A 20,355-nucleotide genomic window follows, 5' to 3' on the forward strand; every position below is an offset into this window, starting at 1 on the left:
ATGAAAAGTAACTACTGCAGATAATCAACTATCTGAACTAGTAGCTTAAAAGAAGTGGACTGCTATCAGATGTTTTTCGTCAACATTGATGACAATTCCTCTAAGTTCCGTTTTAAAAATCAAGCCATTTTTGGCTAAGAGACTGGCAGTGAAACAGCATTAGGAATGATGATTTAATTTTGCTGGTCTCTAAAACCTGAATATAGCTGTATCTAAACAAAACTACAGATTGGAGGGGAAGTGGGAGGGATGATAAGATCACTTGAGTGACACTGCTGCATTTTAGCTTATTCAGATTTGATTTGATTGAAATATTATCTAAAAAATGAGCGTATGATAGCGATGCTGACAAACCCTTAAGTACAGCCATTTTACTTGGTACCAGAATAATATAATACTGCCTTTCCAAATCTTATTTTCAGAGTTTATAGTTGGCAGTGTCAAATTCTATCTATGTTTGGGAATAGAAAGACATGATTGGCTGAGCTGAAAAGTCAGGTAAATTGCAACACTAGCTGTAGAGAGAAATAGAAACTATGAAAGAATGGTTGTAATATAAAATTTACAAGTGCATCTGTCTGTCATTATTACACACGTGCAATATTGGATTTATATTTTCTATGATTGTGTTTATATAAGTTAGTGAGTGTTAAATACAGACACACATCATATAGAGCAACAAAAATGATTAAAGGTCAAGAAAACATGACCTGTAAAGGAAGATTGAAAAAAAATTAGATTTGTTTAGTCTGGAAAAGAGAAGACTGAGCGGGGACATAACAGGTTGTTACAAGGAAGAGGGAGAATTGTTGTTCTTAACCTCTGAGGATAGGACAAGAAGCAATGGGCTTAAATTGCAGCAAGGGAGGTTTAGGTTGGACGTTAGGAAAAAATTCCTAACTGTCAGGGTAGCTAAGTACTGTAATAAATTGCCTAGGGAAGTTGTGGAATCTTCATCTTTGGAGATTTTTAAGAGCAGGTTAGACAAACACCTGTCAGGAATGGTCTTGATCAGGGTTGGGCAAACCTTTTGGCCCAAGGGCCACATCTAGGTGGGGAAATTGCATGCAGGACCATGAATGTATGGCTGGGGCAGGGGTCCAGGAAGGAGTGCAGAGTGTGGGAGGTGGTTCAGGGAAGGGGGTTGGGGTGCAGGAAGGGGTGCTCCATGTGGGAGGGGGCTTAGAACAGCGGTGCAGGGAGGTGTGCAGAATGTGGGAGAGGTCTCAGGGCAGGGGGTTGGGGTGCAGGGGGCTCAGGGCAGGGTGTTGGGGTGCAGGAGGGGTGTGGGTGCAGGTGGTGTGCGCAGTGTGGCGGGGATGGGGTTGCAGACAGGGGGATCAGGGCAGGGAGTTGGGGTGCAGGGTGCAGGAAGGGTTTGGGGTGCGGCCTCTGGCCCAGCGCTGCTTTCCTGGAGCAGCTCCGGGGTAGCAGCAGCACGCGCCAGGGCAGGCTGCCTGCCCCGGCCCCGCACCCAGAAGCAGCCGGCACCACATCCCTGTGGGCCCTAGGAGAGAGGAAGCAGAGGGCTCCGCCCGCTGCTCTTGCCTGTGGGTACCTCCCCCAAAGCTCCCATTGGCCACGGTTCCCTGTTCCCAGCCAATGGGAGCTTCAGGGGAGGTATCCACAGACAAGAGCAGTGCATGGATCCCTCTGACTGCCCTCCCCTAGGGGCTGCAGGGATGTGGTGCCAGCCACTTCCCGGAGGGGCACGAGGCCCACGGCACCACGGAGGTGGCAATCCCATGGGCCGGATCCAAATCCTGAGGGGCCGGATTCAGCCCGCAGGCCATAGTTTGCCCACCCCGGTCTAGATAATACTTAATCCTGCCATGAGTGCAGAGGACTTTCCTGGATGACTTTTGAGGTCCCTTCCGGTCCTATGATTCTATGATCATATCTGGTGGTAAATCCATGACGTTACAGAGCAAGAGGATAAACTGTATTTATCATGCACTGTAGCCTCTCTCTCTCCCCCCTATGCTCTTCCCACTAATGTACCTACACTGGGACCTGTTCTAGCATTCCAAACCTCTAACAATTTCATATAGCTATTATACAGGTTTGTAGTGACTGGGTGCAAGGACACACAGGTTGGTCTGTGCTCTCCCATAAGGCTTAACTTAAAATTGATTCTGAAGACCTGAAACTTACCCTTTACACAGAAATTGTATAATAAGAGATCAGAAAACATTTCTTCAAGATTTCTGATCTGGAATGAAAGAAAATATCCTGAGAAGTGGAGGGGGGAAAAATAAGAAAAAAATGATAGTGGTTCAAGTACAGGAAAGATTACCTAAATATATACCCTTGAGTACCTAAGAGATGAGATCTTCTGTGAGAGAATCAGCAAATTAATATTCTAAACTTTACAGCCTGGAAAACAAAATGGAGGTCAGTGCACAAAGAAATGGAAGACAATTTGGGAACCTTGCAAGAAGTGCAATAATGTCTCTGGCATAGAGGGTAAGACCTGGGTGGAGGACCAAAACCCTACATGGTGGCTGAAAATGGTGAAGCTATCGGAATGAACTGAGGATTTAATCAGAGGACTAGGGAAGCAGGAGGAATTGTTTTGTAGGCTTTACCAGGGGAAACAGCATTGCAGACTTTACCAGAACTGTCAGAGGTCAAAGTTCCAGTGTTGTTTTTGGAGATATGGATTACTCACAGTGCTGCGCACTGGGCATCAGGCTCCAGGAAAGATAATTTGAAGAGACAGAGGCCTGTAATAAAGTCCTTTCATAACTACCAGTTAACGCTATATGGATGATGGGTCCAACTGAGTGTTGTGTACCAGAATATTAGTTTTTCAGGATATCACATATCTCTCTGGATATGAGTTTGCCCTTATTATGCAGCAACTTCAAGACTAGAGATCAGATATTTTCTTCTTTTGCCTGGTAACTATCAGGGTCTAATATGTTGGGAGCTTCTGAAGATTTCATATCTTAGGTCTGCTAAAATTTCATGAATCTCAGTATTTTTTTCAAGGAAACTGGCCTGAATTTTAGGTTTGTAAATAGGGTGTTTTGGGGAGCAATTAAGATGTGTTAGTATTGGTGTTTAAGAACTGATGAGTTAGGCATCTAGATGTCTTTGAGGATCTGGGCCTGAGTACCTAAATCAACTCCTAATGAACATTTTAACTCCCTGTTCACCGGAAAGATGGGCAGAAGCTCCTTAATCACTGAGCAGAACAGATCTTTGTAATCTACTGTAACAGGTATAAAGGCTTAATCCTACTATTATTGAAGTCCGTGGGATTTTGCCAATGATTTATATAGGAGTAGGACTGGGACTTAGTTGTTTCTTGGTTGTGTTAAGAAATTGGATGAACTTCTTACTGCCATTAATAATATACAAAAGCATACATTCCCATTAATGAATAACAGTTTAAAATATACATATATATACAAATATACATATCATGGCTTTAATGTGGAGCTCCAACTATACATGAGCATGTTCCCCTCTAGTTGCTTACCTGTACTCCACTTAATTAGTTCAAAAGGGGAATGTCACATATTTTGGACTTCATATTGAAATATGAAAATCTTTAATTTATCATATTCTGAAAATACTTTGTGCCAATATTACAGGGACAATCCATCCTGATGTGTAGAAAGAATAGTGAATATGGCAGGCGACCAGCTTGGCTTAACCGTGAAATCCTTGCTGCTCTTAAATACAAAAAAGAAGCTTACAAGAAGTGGAAGACTGGACAAATGACCAGGGATGAGTATAAAAATATTGCTCGGGCTTGCAAGAGTGAAATCAGGAAGGCCAAATCACACCTGGAGTTGCAGCTAGCAAGAGATGTTAAGAGTAACAAGAAGGGTTTCTTTCGGTATGTTAGCAACAAGAAGAAAGTCAAGGAAAGTGTGGGCCCCTTACTGAATGAGAGAGGCAACCTAGTGATAGAGGATGTGGAAAAAGCTAATGTACTCAATGCTTTTTTTGCCTCTGTCTTCACGAACAAGGTCAGCTCCCAGACTACTGCACTGGGCAGCACAGCATGGGGAGAAGGTGATCAGCCCTCTGTGGAGAAAGAAGTGGTTCACGACTATTTAGAAAAGATGGACGAGCACAAGTCCATGGGGCCGGATGCATTGCATCTGAGAGTGCTAAAGGAGTTGGCGGATGTGATTGCAGAGCCATTGGCCATTATCTTTGAAAACTCATCGCGATCGGGGGAGGTCCCAGATGACTGGAAAAAGGCTAATGTAGTGCCCATCTTTAAAAAAGGAAAGGAGGAGGATCTTTGGAACTACAGGCCAGTCAGCCTCACCTCAGTCCCTGGAAAAATCATGGAGCAGGTCCTCAAGGAATCAATTCTGAAGCACTTAGAGGAGAGGAAAGTGATCAGGAACAGTCAGCATGGATTTACCAAGGGCGAGTCATGCCTGACTAATCTAATTGCCTTCTATGACGAGGTAACTGGCTCTGTGGATGAAGGGAAAGCAGTGGAAGTGTTGTTCCTTGACTTTAGCAAAGCTTTTGACACGGTATCCCACAGTATTCTTGCCAGCAAGTTAAAGAAGTATGGGCTGGATGAATGGACTATAAGGTGGATAGAAAGCTGGCTAGATTGTCGGGCTCAACGGGTAGTGATCAATGGCTCCATGTCTAGTTGGCAGCAGGTATCAAGTGGAGTGCCCCAGGGGTCAGTCCTGGGGACGGTTTTGTTTAATATCTTCATTAATGATCTGGAGGATGGTGTGGATTGCACCCTCAGCAAGTTTGCAGATGACACTAAACTGGGAGGAGTGGTAGATACGCTGGAGGGTAGGGATAGGATACACAGGGCCCTAGACAAATTGGAGGATTGGACCAAAAGAAATCTGATGAGGTTCAAGATGGACAAGTGCAGAGTCCTGCACTTAGGACGGAAGAATTCCATGCACTGCTACAGACTAGGGACCGAATGGCTCGGCAGCAGTTCTGCAGAAAAGGACCTAGGGGTTACAGTGGACGGGAAGTTGGATATGAGTCAACAGTGTGCCCTTGTTACCAAGAATGCCTATGGCATTTTGGGATGTATAAGTAGGGGTATTGCCAGCAGATCGAGGGACGTGATCGTTCCCCTCTATTCGACATTGGTGAGGCCTCATCTGGAGTACTGTGTCCAATTTAGAGACTAACCAATTTATTAGAGCATAAGCTTTCGTGAGCTACAGCTCACTTCATCAGATGCATATCGTGGAAACTGCAGCAGACTTTATATATACACAGAGAATATGAAACAATACCTCCTCCCACCCCACTGTCCTGCTGGTAATAGCTTATCTAAAGTGATCATCAGGTGGGCCATTTCCAGCACAAATCCAGGTTTTCTCACTCTCCACCCCCCGACACAAATTCACTCTCCTGCTGGTGATAGCCCATCCAAAGTGACAACTCTTTACACAATGTGCATGACAATCAAGTTGGGCTATTTCCTGCACAAATCCAGGTTTTCTCACATCCCCCCCACCCCCATACACACACAAACTCACTCTCCTGCTGGTAATAGCTCATGCAAACTGACCACTCTTCAAGTTTAAATCCAAGTTAAACCAGAACATCGGCGGGGGGGTAGGAAAAAACAAGAGGAAACAGGCTACCTTGCATAATGACTTAGCCACTCCCAGTCTCTATTTAAGCCTAAATTAATAGTATCCAATTTGCAAATGAATTCCAATTCAGCAGTTTCTCGCTGGAGTCTGGATTTGAAGTTTTTTTGTTTTAAGATAGCGACCTTCATGTCTGTGATTGCGTGACCAGAGAGATTGAAGTGTTCTCCGACTGGTTTATGAATGTTATAATTCTTGACATCTGATATGTGTCCATTTATTCTTTTACGTAGAGACTGTCCAGTTTGACCAATGTACATGGCAGAGGGGCATTGCTGGCACATGATGGCATATATCACATTGGTGGATGTGCAGGTGAACGAGCCTCTGATAGTGTGGCTGATGTTATTAGGTCCTGTGATGGTGTCCCCTGAATAGATATGTGGGCACAGTTGGCAACGGGCTTTGTTGCAAGGATAAGTTCCTGGGTTAGTGGTTCTGTTGTGTGGTATGTGATTGTTGGTGAGTATTTGCTTCAGGTTGCGGGGCTGTCTGTAGGCAAGGACTGGCCTGTCTCCCAAGATTTGTGAGAGTGTTGGGTCATCCTTCAGGATAGGTTGTAGATCCTTAATAATGCGTTGGAGGGGTTTTAGTTGGGGGCTGAAGGTGACGGCTAGTGGCGTTCTGTTATTTTCTTTGTTAGGCCTGTCCTGTAGTAGGTAACTTCTGGGAACTCTTCTGGCTCTATCAATCTGTTTCTTTACTTCTGCAGGTGGGTATTGTAGTTGTAAGAAAGCTTGACAGAGATTTTGTAGGTGTTTGTCTCTGTCTGAGGGGTTGGAGCAAATGCGGTTGTATCGCAGAGCTATTACCAGCAGGAGAGTGAGTTTGTGTGTGTATGGGGGGGGGGATGTGAGAAAACCTGGATTTGTGCAGGAAATAGCCCAACTTGATTGTCATGCACATTGTGTAAAGAGTTGTTACTTTGGATGGGCTATCACCAGCAGGAGAGTGAATTTGTGTGGGGGGGTGGAGAGTGAGAAAACCTGGATTTGTGCTGGAAATGGCCCACCTGATGATCACTTTAGATAAGCTATTACCAGCAGGACAGTGGGGTGGGAGGAGGTATTGTTTCATATTCTCTGTGTATATATAAAGTCTGCTGCAGTTTCCACGATATGCATCTGATGAAGTGAGCTGTAGCTCACGAAAGCTTATGCTCTAATAAATTGGTTAGTCTCTAAGGTGCCACAAGTACTCCTTTTCTTTTTGCGAATACAGACTAACACGGCTGTTACTCTGAAATGTGTCCAATTTGGGGCCCACACTACAAGAAGGATGTGGAAAAATTGGAAAGAGTCCAGCGGAGGGCAACAAAAATGATTAGGGGACTGGAACACATGACTTATGAGGAGAGGCTGAGGGAACTGGGGTTGTTTAGTCTTCAGAAGAGAAGAATGAGGGGTGATTTAATAGCTGCTTTCAACTACCTGAAATGGGGTTCCAAAGAGGATGGCTCTAGACTCAGTGGTAGCAGATGACAGAACAAGGAGTAATGGTCTCAAGTTGCAGTGGGGGAGATTTAGGTTGGATATTAGGAAAAACTTTTTCAGTAGGAGGGTGGTGAAACACTGGAATGGGTTACCTAGGGAGGTGGTGGAATCTCCTTCCCTAGAAGTTTTTAAGGTCAGGCTTGACAAAGCCCTGTCTGGGATGATTTAGTCGGGGATCGGTCCTGCTTTGAGCAGGGGGTTTGGACTAGATGACCTCCTGAGGTCCCTTCCAACCCTGATATTCTATGATTTCTCTGAAGAGGAAATATTTGTATTATAATACAAAATGTAGTTTACCTGGTTGTTTCATTATTTCTCTAAATTATTACATGAATTATTTCTGGCTACAAAGATCTTCCAGAATTTACTACTTCCTTATGTGCTGTCACTAATCCAGATATTTTCTTCTGTGATGCATTATGCAATATTATGGCAGAATGAATAGTTCTAACAATATGTGAGAATCAACAAAAACAGTTTATTACCAATGCTGTGTGCCTGACTGTTATAACTGTGTCAGCCTCCATTCATTGTACTCCCCCACCCTTAGTGTTGGATGTGACAAATATACATTATACAATCTTTGGTTCAGCCTGAGTTTTATAGAGGGAGCTGCAACTTGAGTATGTTCAAAGAACTCCTAAATCAACAGGGAAAATAGCAGGATATATCCAAGGAAAAAATACTGCAATTACAAACTTACTTTAAAAAAACAGTTCTAGTTAATATATATTTTTATGAAAGGAAAAAAGCTAGAAATATATTTTGGTGTATATATATTTCAGTTGTCTTTATGAGTTCTGTTTCCTCACACTTTGTGACATTATGGGTGTGAAAATGAAAGGCAGTGTAAAGATTTTGTGCATGAGAACCTTTTAAAATTGATTTTTACCATTTAAAAGACACTTATATCAAAAGAGTGAACCTTCATCCTCCCTGCTCAAAGTCTAATCAGACTTTATGGAGAGAGAGCCTTGAAGATTAGGGGTAGGGATGAAATTCAGACACTCCGAACCCACAGGCAAGCTTTTGGACAACAGCACTGTTTTTTTAGTATCTCTATTCCAGTAAGCAGGACTAGTGGCCACTACTTCACCCCTTATGCAGGCTTTCTGACCCACTTGATAATTTTTTGATACCATGGCCTTACTTCCAAGCCCCATTATGAGTCCAAACTATTTAGGAACAGTCTCCCTCCAATATATGAGTGGTGTGGAAACATCTCTACCCAGTCCCAAGGTAAACCTGTGGCACTGTGTGAAGCATCTTGTGCTGGAAAAGGGATGGAAGCTGATGCCAGAGCTCCTTCAGTGTGGTGGCAGAAACTCTCAGGAAGAGACCAGGGTGAGAGAGAGTGCGGGGACAGTGCACATGGGGTTAGGCATAATAGGGAGCAAAGCATGTGGGACTGGGCAGAATTAGGGACAACACAGCACAAAGAAAGGAGTGGTGGTGGGAGAGTAAAGAAAGGGAGCACCAAAGCTAGGTGGCGGACACTGATATACAGAGCACCAAGACTGTGGAACAGAGGGATGATAAAGTATAGAACCCAGGGGAGATGATACCTAGGCAGTGGCCCCGGTGCGGAGATAAAAAGGGCTCTTATGAATGGAGAAAATCAGTAAAGGGAGACAGGTCCAAATTGGAAAGGGGAAAAAATTAAAAAATAAATAATATTGAGGGAATATAAAATCTGAGAGGGAAGATATGCATTAGCATATTGGAGAGCTAGTGCTGAATAGGAAGGCAGAACAAACTAACAACCCCAGTCCATTCAGAGTCAGTATTTACTTTTTGATTTTAGAAGAGTTGGTTTTATTCAGAATTTTCAAGATTGAATGGTTGCTAGCTTTTCATTTTTTTAATTGACATGTTCCTAGCCTTGGTTTCATATGAAAGGAAAGTGGTAATCACTTCTCTCAGACAGTACACCCCTTTCAATGCTATATATTACCATCATTTGATTTGGAAAAAACGATTGGTGACTTCACTGGGACGAATCAGTAGCCCCAGTTGTGGAGTATGGTGGCATTTGTCATGCAGGCTCACAAGCTGGGGAGGGTGTCTTTTTTGATATGCATCTAATGCTAGGTGCCTATATAGCAGCAGTTGTCAAGAGTGCTTTCATATGTGCTTGGCAAGAATGCTATAGCCTTTATTTTGTATCCAAATCTCACCTCAAGGTTAGAGCTCGAGGTGAGAAATCAAGGTGAGATCCAATCTCAAGGCTGGATTACTACAATGTATTCTATATGGTGCAGCACCTTAAAACCATGCAGAAATTGTAACAAGTGCAGAATGTAGCTACTTACTTACCAAATGAGATTTTTGTAGGGAATACATCATCCTGTGTATCATAGTTTGAATTTGCTATCATTTGATTTTAAATTAAATTGTTAATGTTAATAGTTGGGTTTTAAACAAACTGCTTAAGAATCAATGGTGTAAGCAGCCTGAAAATTCAGGTGAAGAGTGTTGTTTGCTGCGCTGTTGTACCATGTTGGATACAAGAGAGACAAGGTGAGTGAGATATCATCTTGTATTGGACCAACTTTTCTTGGTGGAAGAGGCATAATTTCTTCCACCAATAGAATTTGGTCCAATAAAATATATTATCTCACCCACCTGGTCTCATAACACATAGAAAAAACAAAGTAGCTATGAGATGATGTCCAAATCTGCACATGACCTTCAAACGGATCCAGTGGCATATCCCTAGTAAATGAGTCAGACTGAAATAAAGAGGCAAGAGAGGCAGGGCAAGATACTAATGGTTGGAGAAAAAATTACTTGAAAACATTTTTCAAGCTCTAATGAAGGTATCTGTGGGTACACCTCCAGGAAATATTTTGAAACACTGGAGTGGCAAAAGAAATCTGACCCCAATCCCTGTATTGTTGTCTCTCTGTCTTTTTATATATCTTTTCATTTCTTCTTAGTTTTACCTTTGGTCAAGTGAATTGTGCTTCACTTTCCCTTTGCTGTTTTCTGTTCACTCATCTGGCTTTTCCATAAACACTGTTTTTCTGTGTAACTGACAAGAGGTGATGTTTCTAGTGTGAAGAATTTTCTGATTTTTTTCTGTCCTGTCCCTACCTCTCATCTTTGATTTTCTTTCTGCTTTTCTTTTTGTTGTTTTAGCTCCTCTTCCCATCTGTTCTTTGTCTATTATTCTCAGCTCAATTTACAACATTGTCTCTTTTCCCTCCTTCCCAAAGATCTCTCCCTCCTGCCCTCCCTCCCTCCTCTTCTGTTCCCTTTTTCTCTTTTTGATGGGTCATGTCTTCTTCCTTCCCAGTATGCATTATTGCTGCCTTTCATTTTGATGCACCTTGGTAACAGTGTTATGTTAGTCTCATGGAGAAGTGGAGAAAGATACAATAACTTTTTCCCACCTACCCCTAAAATGAGTCCAGAGGCAACGTGTGTGGGGTCATGCAGGGTCACGTGCCTGCACCTCCCAGATTTCTACCAGAGTTTATATGTGTGTGTGTATATATATATATATATACACCAGATTTCTACCAGAGTTTTTATATATATATTGTGGGGTATAGGTTCAAAATATAAGTGCACAGTAGTTTATTTCAAAACAGAGATGCCAGCAATAGCAAGCTTCCCCCCTTTGTCCCTTGCCTTTGCAGGCCCAGCTCACGCTGGCCATGACATGCAGCAGAGTTGCAGGTGGGAGGCAAATTCCACTCTTGCCTGAGGCTTGCAGGGCTGGGCCTCCCACGGGATCACCACTGGCCTTTGTGGCCTGGCACCTGCCACAGTGTTTGGGTTTCACACAGGGACCTGGAGGAATTTAACCAATGCCACAGGGTGGCACAGGAAGGGGGGACCATGGAAGCCATGGCTGGACATCACCCAGCCTCCAAGGGATCGGGGCAGGGCTGGAGTTGCCCCACTTCTGTGTGTGGGTTTCCTGTTGACTCAGCCCTGCTTAGTCACATGGTACCACTGGATCCCCTCCCAGTGTGGCAGCTGGCAGATCCAAGCCAGTACAATGACCTTGGAGGCCAGGCGAGCTGCAAGCTGTGCTACAAGCTGCACTCCATGGGGAGAGGCAGCAGCAACAGTTGGCCACTGCAGGGAGGGGAGACGAGAGGTAAAGGGGGAGGTATGACTCAAGCTGTTTGGGGGGTGGCTGAACCTTTACATTCCCCCCGCCCCATACACACACATGCTATCAACAGTTACATGTCACCTCTGAATGGGTCCTATGAGAGGCCAGAACCATGGATCTTTCTTCCAGCTAGCCCTGTAGTTAATTAGGTCCTGTGCAACTAAAGCCAGATGGACGTATTATTTCCCTGGTTATATCTATGTAAGCTGGAGTGATTTGCTGATTTTCCAGTCAAGATACTTAAGAGCAGTATTGAAATGCTCCAGAGAGTTTGTAATTTTGGGGGGAAATCATACTAACTGTGCTCATGCAATACAATACTAGATTTGAAATGGCTTAGAACAGGGGTGGGCAAACTTTTTGGCCCGAGGGCCACATCTGGGTGGGGAAATTGCTTGTAGGGTTGGAGCAGGGGATTGGGGTGCGGGAGGGAGTGTGGGGTCTGGGAGGGGTTGTGGTGTGCAGGAAGGGACTCAGGGCAAGGGGTTGGGGTGCATGGTGTATGAGGGGGCTCAGGGCCAGGAGTTGGGGTGCAGGAGGGGGTGCAGAGTTCAGGGGGGCTCAGGGCATAGGGTTGAGGTGCAGTGAGGGGTGTTGGAGGGGGCTCAGGGCAGGGGATTGGGGTGCAGGTTGCAGGAGGGGTTTGGGGTGTGGGCTTGGGCCCGGCGCTGCTTACCTTGAGTGGCTCCAGGATGGCAGCAGCGCGCAGCAGGCTCTGCGCACCACGCTTGCCTGTGGGTACCTCCCCCAAAGCTCCCATTGGCTGCAGTTCCCCGTTCCTGGCCAATGGGAGCTGTGGAGGGCGATGCCTGCAGGCAAGTGCAGCGTGTGGAGTCCTCTGCCCCCCATCCCCCTTCCCTAGGGGCCACAGGGACATGGTGCCAGCCGCTTCCGGAAGCGGCACAGGGTCAGGGCAGGCAGGGAGCCTGCCTTAGCCCAGCGGTGCCTTGGGGGTGGCAATCCCACAGGCCAGATCCAAATCCCTGATGGGCCGGATCTGGCCCATGGGCCATAGTTTGTCCACCCCTGGCTTAGAAAGTTATTCTACTTAAACCTACTTCAAAATGGAAACCTGCAGTCTGTATTGATGGTGATGGGCCCAAAGTGTTGACACAGCTTTTGCTGACCCCTAGAGAAGTCTAGTTTCATCTGCCTGTAGCGAACTTCTTTCAGTTGTTCCTTCTGTTTCTTCTGGTCTAGATGCAATGACTAATAGTAGGCTGGGTTTTTGCTATGATCACAAGAAAAAATAATCTCAGAGTTTAGCAAAAAGGGCATGGTTTCATGAAGACACAGAAGAGACATTGTGTGGAATAACATTCTGGTCACTGGAAATTCAGGCAAGCCTCATTTGATAATTTCTGACACACTCTCACCTTGCAACAGTGTTAACCACAGTACAAAGGAGAGCACTGCTTGCTTCTTTTGGAAAAGATTCAGAACAGCTAATTTGGTTTAGCTAACATTTGTGTGAAAATGCAAATTGTCTTGCCCTCTGCTTTGAATTGGTGTTTTGAACATCCATTCACTTATTCCCTCTCCAGCCACACCTCCAGAAACAGAGGTTATTTATCTGGATCATCAAAACAACTCCTTTAGGATCCTTGGCTCAGACAACAGTGCTTTGAATTCGGGAACCGAAGAAAAGATTTATTTTGAGGAGTTCTATTCCAAGAACCTTTATTTGCTACTGGCATCATATGTCATTTTCTTGGAGTGTGAGAGTGCAGAGGCTTTTAAAAAGCGAATGTCTTAAAGGAAGTTGCCCTCTGAAATAATCCATATTTTAACCTCCCAAGTGATGATAGTGGTCAAAAGCAATTTTTTCCACTTCAGTAAGATGTATAAGAATGCACAAGATGGGTACCATAGCTTTTGTCAATTTACAAGTGGAAACAAAAAGCAGAAATCCTTAAAGGCTGAGGCTAAACATTTTGCCATAGCACTTCAAGTAACCAGTTGAAATGAAGGGTGGGGGGGATTAAAGTGGATTGACTCAGATGTAGATACTGGAAAGCGTTCACAGAAATTATAAGAAAATAAAGACTCTTATTCACTGCCTTTTTTAAAAAAACAAGCTGGAAAAAAGTGCTGGTCAAGTAGGGCAACAAAATTTTGGCCCAAAACACAGTGGGGATACCTCGACTCCCTTACATTCACCTTACACTGTGATACCCCTTTCTCCCGACCCTTTCACTTATTTCTTTTTATCCCTCTTCTCCTTCCACCTTCATCTCCCTTCCTCCTCACCTCTTTCTCTCACACTTTCCTTTTCCTTTCCTTTGTGTCTTTTTCCTGCCTCCCTTACCCTCCTGCTCCATTTCCCATTCCTTCCCCTGCTCTGTCTCCTTTCCCTCACTCTGTCCTTGGTCATTTTTTTCAAAGGAGTTCTTTAAAATGTGGTTAGCTTTGGTAAAGAGGACCTTTCCTTATCAGGAGAGGTACTGTATTGCTAACAGAGAAATGACTATGCAAATGAACATATATAATATTGGTATGGGAATTACTATACTTATGCCTGTGTTAAAGTTCTGAATATGCAGGTGTAAACTAGATGATTTCAACTCTGTATGAACTGAGATCTCATACAGGTAATAGAAATGGTATGCCTTCACTCCAGCCAAACTCCCTCTTGAGCAGAGCTGGGCAAAGTTTTTCAGACTAATAGTGGATTTGCCAGGAAATGCAGTTTTTCCCCAACCCCCAAACTATTCACAAACTTAACACAAATTTGCCAAATAGTTTCAGCCGGGGGGGAAAAAAAAGCTAGATCCACAAAACAGCCAGTGAAGGAGCATGGATTTGAATTGGTCTCTCCCCTCTCACAGGTTAGAGCCCTAGCCACTTAATTCTCATTCTCTTACCCAGTGATTAGTCACATATTTTATACAAAGTTCAGTGGAGAGATGGAGAGACCCACCTCAGAATAGCTTATAGCCTTGTGGTTTGGGTACTGTCTTGGGAGATAAGAGATGCAAGTTCAAATCCCTCTTATCATGCAGAAGGGGAATTGAACCTGGGTCTGTCACTTGTTGGGCAAGTACTCTAACTGAGCTAACAGTTATAATGTTAATACCACTACCTCCTCTGTCACCTGACACTTTGTAGTCTAACCCTTTATAAATGGTTGAAAACGAAATAATTTGGGTAAATGTTTTTTCATTTGACCCAAGACAGATTTTTATTTTATTTTTTTGATTCAATGAAATTTTTCAGAATTTTTGGGTTTGGTTTGGGTTGAACCAAAATTGTTTTTGAAACTGCTAGCAAACTAAAAAAAATCAGCTCTTCATCCAGCTACATTCCTAAGTGCTTTGTAAACATTTATTTATGTAAATATTAACAGTGCGGCTGGTACTGTACAAAATATCCAGGCAGTCTTGTCCAAAATTGTGTACAGCCTAGAAGACAAATATAGAAAGATTCACTGGAGGTCCAGAGGAAGGAATTACCTTAGCTAAAGTGTTTGGTTGGTTTGATTTATTTTTTAATTCTCTTATAAATCTGATTTTAGAAGTGTTGTCAATGTTGGTTTAGGCATCTTCTAGTCTACACCTGAAATAATCAATGCTTTCAGGGGAAGTTCAAGACCTGTAAAGCCATATAGGCCCAGGGAATTATCCCTGTCAAGCACACCTCTCCCTTTTCAGCAACACTGGTACAGATTATGATCTTGGCAAGGAAATATTTTTTTAAATAACATGTACATTCATTATTATCAAACTTTATATTAACAAATATACAGAAGAAAATTGGGCAGGCCAAATAGTTTTTGATCATTGTTCATGGATTTGAATCATATTTCATTCAAGTCTTTGTCTAAGCAACTCACTTCTCTGAAGTTTTCAGTGAAGGCCCAGTGAAACCAGTGAAATTAGAGCCTTCACTCATATGGCAAACTCTTATTACCTCCGGTATGTAATGTACATTTTGGGCCACATTGTTTTTATTTAAGAGATGCATCAGATACAGATTAGTCCCCTTGACATGGTTCCTTTTGCTCAATGTCCTTCGCACTGTGCAAGGGACAATTGAGTAAAAGACTGGTTTGCTGTAGTAATAATATGGTTTGATTAATGTGCTCATTGAACATAATGGTAGAAAGGGATTGTTTCTTGTTCTGGCTAATGATTTTCTTTCTTCACCCGTTTATGTATTTGTGGTTTTGCTGTTATTACAAACATTCATAAATAGAGAACTTCAACATGCTGTCACAAATCACCAAGTGTTACTAAAAAATTAAGGCCCATAGCTTAGGAACTCAGTTATTCTCTGCCCTGTTGAGGCAGAGGGGGGCCTTCCCCTGTTTGTCTCTTAGTGTAGTGAGTAGGCTGGGTATCTGCTATAGTGGCTCTTCCTTTCCCAGAGGGTCCCATTCCCAACTCCACACCAGCCATCTGAGTTGCACTGAATCCTGAAGAACACACACAGGATTTCCTCCAAGAATGCAAGCAGCTGTTCTACCACAAGGATGCTGGAGGCAGTGACTACCTAAGATCCAATGTCTCCAGGAGCATGGGTGGGTGCTGCACCTCTGCACACCCCTACCAGATCAATGCTACAGATGAGCTTTTTTTTTTTTTTGAGGGGAGTGGAGATGTGTGATAAATTCATATAATATTTTATTACTGCCAGTCATTACAATAGCAACACACACAGTAAGTTAACATTGTGTGCACTATTAGATATAAAATTGTTTGCAAGGTCGTGACTGCACGCAACATTGTGGATGAATGAAAGAGCATTGCCAAGAAAACACAAACATAAATTAAAGTTCTTTAATTTAGGTGTGGGATAGATAAATAATGATTTGCAGCAACCGGGGATCTCGTGTGGCTTTGTTCATATTTTAATAGTTTACTCCTCTTTGCAGTTTCAGTAATTAAGTCTTATGACATTCCAGAAAGCATAAATCCTGCTGAGATGTTTAAGTTTGGAGCATCCTCTTGATGTACAATAAAAAAAAAAAAAAAGACACTTACCCAGGATCTTAACAAGCTGTTTTGCTTTTAGCTTTGAAACACAATTGAATGGTAAAGTTATGTGGTCTGCTCAAACTGTTTTAGTCGCATTATTAACTAGAACCTCCTTTTGAAATTCATTGCCTTCAATTATATTTTTTAAAAGAATTTTAATTATGTGACTGAAAAGAATAAAGATGCTCCAGGCTCCATTTGTTTACCATGGAAGGCCTTAAAAAATGAGGACAGAGCTTCCCAGCTCATGTAGGGGTTGCAGAGAGAGAGAGAGAGAGAGATGACTTTTAATTCGACAAGTTCAGAGAGATTTCTTAGTTTGACGCGCATAGCAGGGGGTCTTTGAGCGCCTGGCAATACTTCAGCATTCTGAGCTTTGAAAGTCTTTCCCTGCAGCAGAAATTGTATCAAAAGCCAATGATAATATTCCCTGCAAGGTAAAGCACCCTATTGAAGATTTCTAGAGCTGTTTATTTATTCATCACAGTTTTTTCTTTTAGGACATATCAGGCATATAGGTAATAATTCGCATAGATGATAGAAAAATGCAATAAATAAATAAATAAATAAAAATGCCTTATTAATAATTTCAGTCTTCCCTTCTTATGCTTCTCCATAGGCCACATGTAGCTATAAAATATGGTTGGTGCTTGCCCTATATGTGTATATAATATATAAAATTCGCTACAAATCTGAGTCTTTCCCTGTTTTCAGTAAAATTCTCACTCTTCTGTCTACCTTTGATCACTAGCTGGGTACATAGGATGTTTATGGCTGTTTCCTTCTTACTAAGCCCTCAAAGTGATGGGATAATTTTACAGGAGGTTAATCAGTTTTGTAGGAGTCTTTTTAAATCTTAATTTTTAAAGTAGGTTTCAGGTAACTGATCCAAAGCCAAGATTAAAGCTTTATTTATATTCAAAAGGTCTGGTTTTTAATACTTTTGCATTACCTTTATATGAAAAATATGTACATATTTTTTTCTTCTCTATTTTTGTTTTGTTTTTCCACAGCAGAGCGAGGGCTGTGAGGCTACGACAACCTGTCCCTAGTGTAATGTCAATGTCGACTATCACTTTGGCAGAATCCACCAGCTCAGTGAAGACTAAAAGAGTCCCTCCTCCTGTTTTTTCATCTGCTGGTGGCATTCAAAGTGACCTTGCCTTGTAAATATTGGTGAGTGACCACAAGGGAAAAGCAGTTCCTTGATGAAAAGCAACTTGTTTTAAAAAAATGTGGTGACCTGCATTTCTTTCTAGGATAAACATGAGGGAAAGAGTCCATACACAAAACATATGCAGGACATGTTTGCTGTTTCAATCATAGCTAGGTTTATTTAACTATATTTATTTCTTTCTGAAAAACATGTACTGAGCTATAGCTAGTAAGAGGTAATCAACATGTGATAATATTTTTCTTATATAAACCTCTTCCTGCCCAGTGGGTGACTCAGTATTCTTGCCAGCAAGTTAAAGAAGTATGGGCTGGATGAATGGACTATAAGGTGGATAGGAGGCTGGCTAGATCATCGGGCTCAACAGGTAGTGATTAATAGCTCCATGTCTAGTTGGCAGCCGGTATCAAGCAGAGTGCCCCAAGGGTCTGTCCTGGGGCCTGGTTTTGTTCAATATCTTCATTAATGATCTGGAGGATGGTGTGGATTGCACTCTCAGCAAGTTTGCAGATGACACTAAACTGGGAGGAGTGGTAGATATGCTGGAGGGTAGGGATAGGATACACAGGGCCCTAGACAAATTAGAGGATTGGGCCAAAAGAAATCTGATGAGGTTCAAGATGGACAAGTGCAGAGTCCTGCACTTAGGATGGAAGAATCCCATGCACTGCTACAGACTAGGGACTGAGTGGCTGGCCAGCAGTTCTGCGGAAAAGGACCTAGGGGTTACAGTGGACAAGAAGCTGGATATGAGCCAAGAAGGCTAACGGCATTTTGGGTTGTACAAGTAGGAGCATTACCAGCAGATGGAGGCCCATGATCATTCCCCTCTCTTCGGCATTGGTGAGGCCTCATTTGTTAGTATCTAAGGTGCCACAAGTACTCCTTTTCTTTTTGCGAATACAGACTAACACGGCTGCTACTCTGAAATCTGGAGTACCGTGTCCAGTTTTGGGTCCCACACTACAAGAAGGATGTGGAAAAATTGGAAAGCATCCGGAGGAGGGCAACAAAAATGGTTAGGGGACTGGAACACATGACTTATGACGAGAGGCTGAGGGAACTGGGATTCTTTAGTCTGCAGAAGAGAAGAATGAGGGGGGATTTGATAGCTGCTTTCAACTACCTGAAAGGGGGTTCCAAAGAGGATGGCTCTAGACTGTTCTCAGTGGTAGCGGATGACAGAATGAGGAGTAATGGCCTCAAGTTGCAGTGTGGGAGGTTTAGGTTGGATATTAGGAAAAACTTTTTCACTAGGTGGGTGGTGAAACATTGGAATGCATTACCTAGGGAGGTGGTGGAATCTCCTTCCTTGAGGTTTTTAAGGTCAGGCTTGACAAAGCCCTGTCTGGGATGATTTAGTTGGGGATTGGTCCTGCTTTGAGCAGGGGGTTTGGACTAGATGACCTCCTGAGGTCCCTTCCAACCCTGATATTCTATGATTCTATGATTCTCATCCCTGCTCCAGTTCCTGAATGCTTGATAAAAAGCTTGGAATAGTATAAAATGGCCTTTAAAGTCCCAAATCTGGGAGGGAAAGAATATCCCCAGTGTAGGAGCTAAGGAAGACAGCTGCAGGCTACCTTCTGAACCACCCCTCATCAGCTTCGGTGTAAGGGACATGTAAGTGGTGGGACAGCGGCAGTCACTCCTGCAGAGATTCTGGGAAGTCCATGAAGGCTACTGTAACTTCAAGTGCCCCTCAGGGCTGTTTAAATTGTGCCAGAGGCCACTAAAGCCACTTGAGCTCCCACCCCTGGCTGTGAGTTCTATGCTGCACCTCTAAGAGGCACAGAATAGAATCATACCCAGTGTGTCTAAGGAGATATTTCGTATTGAAATCAGACGTGTGGAGAGACAAAGTCACTCAGGAGTAATTTATATATTATAACATACACAAATATTTTAAATGATTTGTTTGATAAAAATTAACCGTTTTTTTTAAAAACGTTGAGTAGTGTTAAATGCAGGGGTGTTCCAAGGCTGTAAATAACTTAAATATTTTAATTATTTAATCTACAGTGGTTGTCATAAAAAAGTAAACATTTGCCCATAGTTACCATTCAGTATTATCTGAATTACTACAATCATTTGAATTAACTCCTATTATGACTACAGGGAAATAACTGTGGTACCTCATTCATTGCTATATGGTAACTGTCAGCACAGATTGACATTTTAATGGCTATACCTATCCTTGAAGTATGCTATTTTATAAACGGACTGTACCAGCCTCAAAAGATGCAGCTATAGGAAAGTTATTGTAGCATGAACCAACAGTGAAAAGTCTTTCCAACAGAGGAGGAATTGCTGTCTAGTGGTGCCTGTCATTGCAGTAATATTGGTGGACATTTAGGCAATTTAATCCCAACCTTGGTTCTGAGGCTGCCCATGACTTTGTTTGGACTGGCTAAGGAAATAAGAAGAGGAGACCCTACATTCTGATTGAGGATCATTTTTACAATGATAAATAAGTGAAAGAATGAATAAGTATAGAATTGAACGAATGCATTTTCTGTAGCTATGCATCTAGTAATATTTTGCTATGCTGCATCGCATTATGCTGCTTCTGAGCTATGTATAATTTGAGGGATGACACAGTATGATTCATTAACAGAAAGTGTCCCTATTCGGGAGAGCTCTTAAGCATGTACCTACGTGATTTGGGTCCTTATAGGGATAAATTCCACAATCACTAACTCTCCTGCAACCCCAAAGAAAATAAATAGTGCTGCTTGGGTGTATGTGATGCCATAATGTGTCTGAGTGTCTAGCGGTTGGTGCAGAGATGGGTGGTCCATGGCCAGACCTTTGGCAGTCAGCAGGAGGAGAAAATGAAATCACATTAAGCAGGGATAAGTAACAAAAACCAATTTGGGAAAACACTGCTCTTCCATTTAAAAAAAATCAATTATTTGATTTTCTAGTGTGGTTCATTTTATTTTTTATTTTTTTTAAAAAAGTGATG

General features: G+C 42.7%; 1 protein-coding gene across 22 annotated transcripts in view; it reads left to right on the forward strand.

The window, feature by feature from the left end:
* TENM3 (teneurin transmembrane protein 3) overlaps positions 1–20,355 on the forward strand; it is a 2,191,633-nt gene that overhangs the window by 944,483 nt on the left and 1,226,795 nt on the right. For all 22 annotated transcript variants that reach the window (XM_073341694.1, XM_073341703.1, XM_073341702.1 and 19 more), the window contains one exon: positions 17,227–17,389. The gene's annotated coding sequence lies outside the window, so the exon portion shown is untranslated. The remainder of the gene's footprint in view (positions 1–17,226; positions 17,390–20,355) is intronic.

This window comes from Lepidochelys kempii, chromosome 4 (genome assembly GCF_965140285.1).
Source record: "Lepidochelys kempii isolate rLepKem1 chromosome 4, rLepKem1.hap1, whole genome shotgun sequence".
NCBI classification, from domain to species: domain Eukaryota; kingdom Metazoa; phylum Chordata; order Testudines; family Cheloniidae; genus Lepidochelys; species Lepidochelys kempii.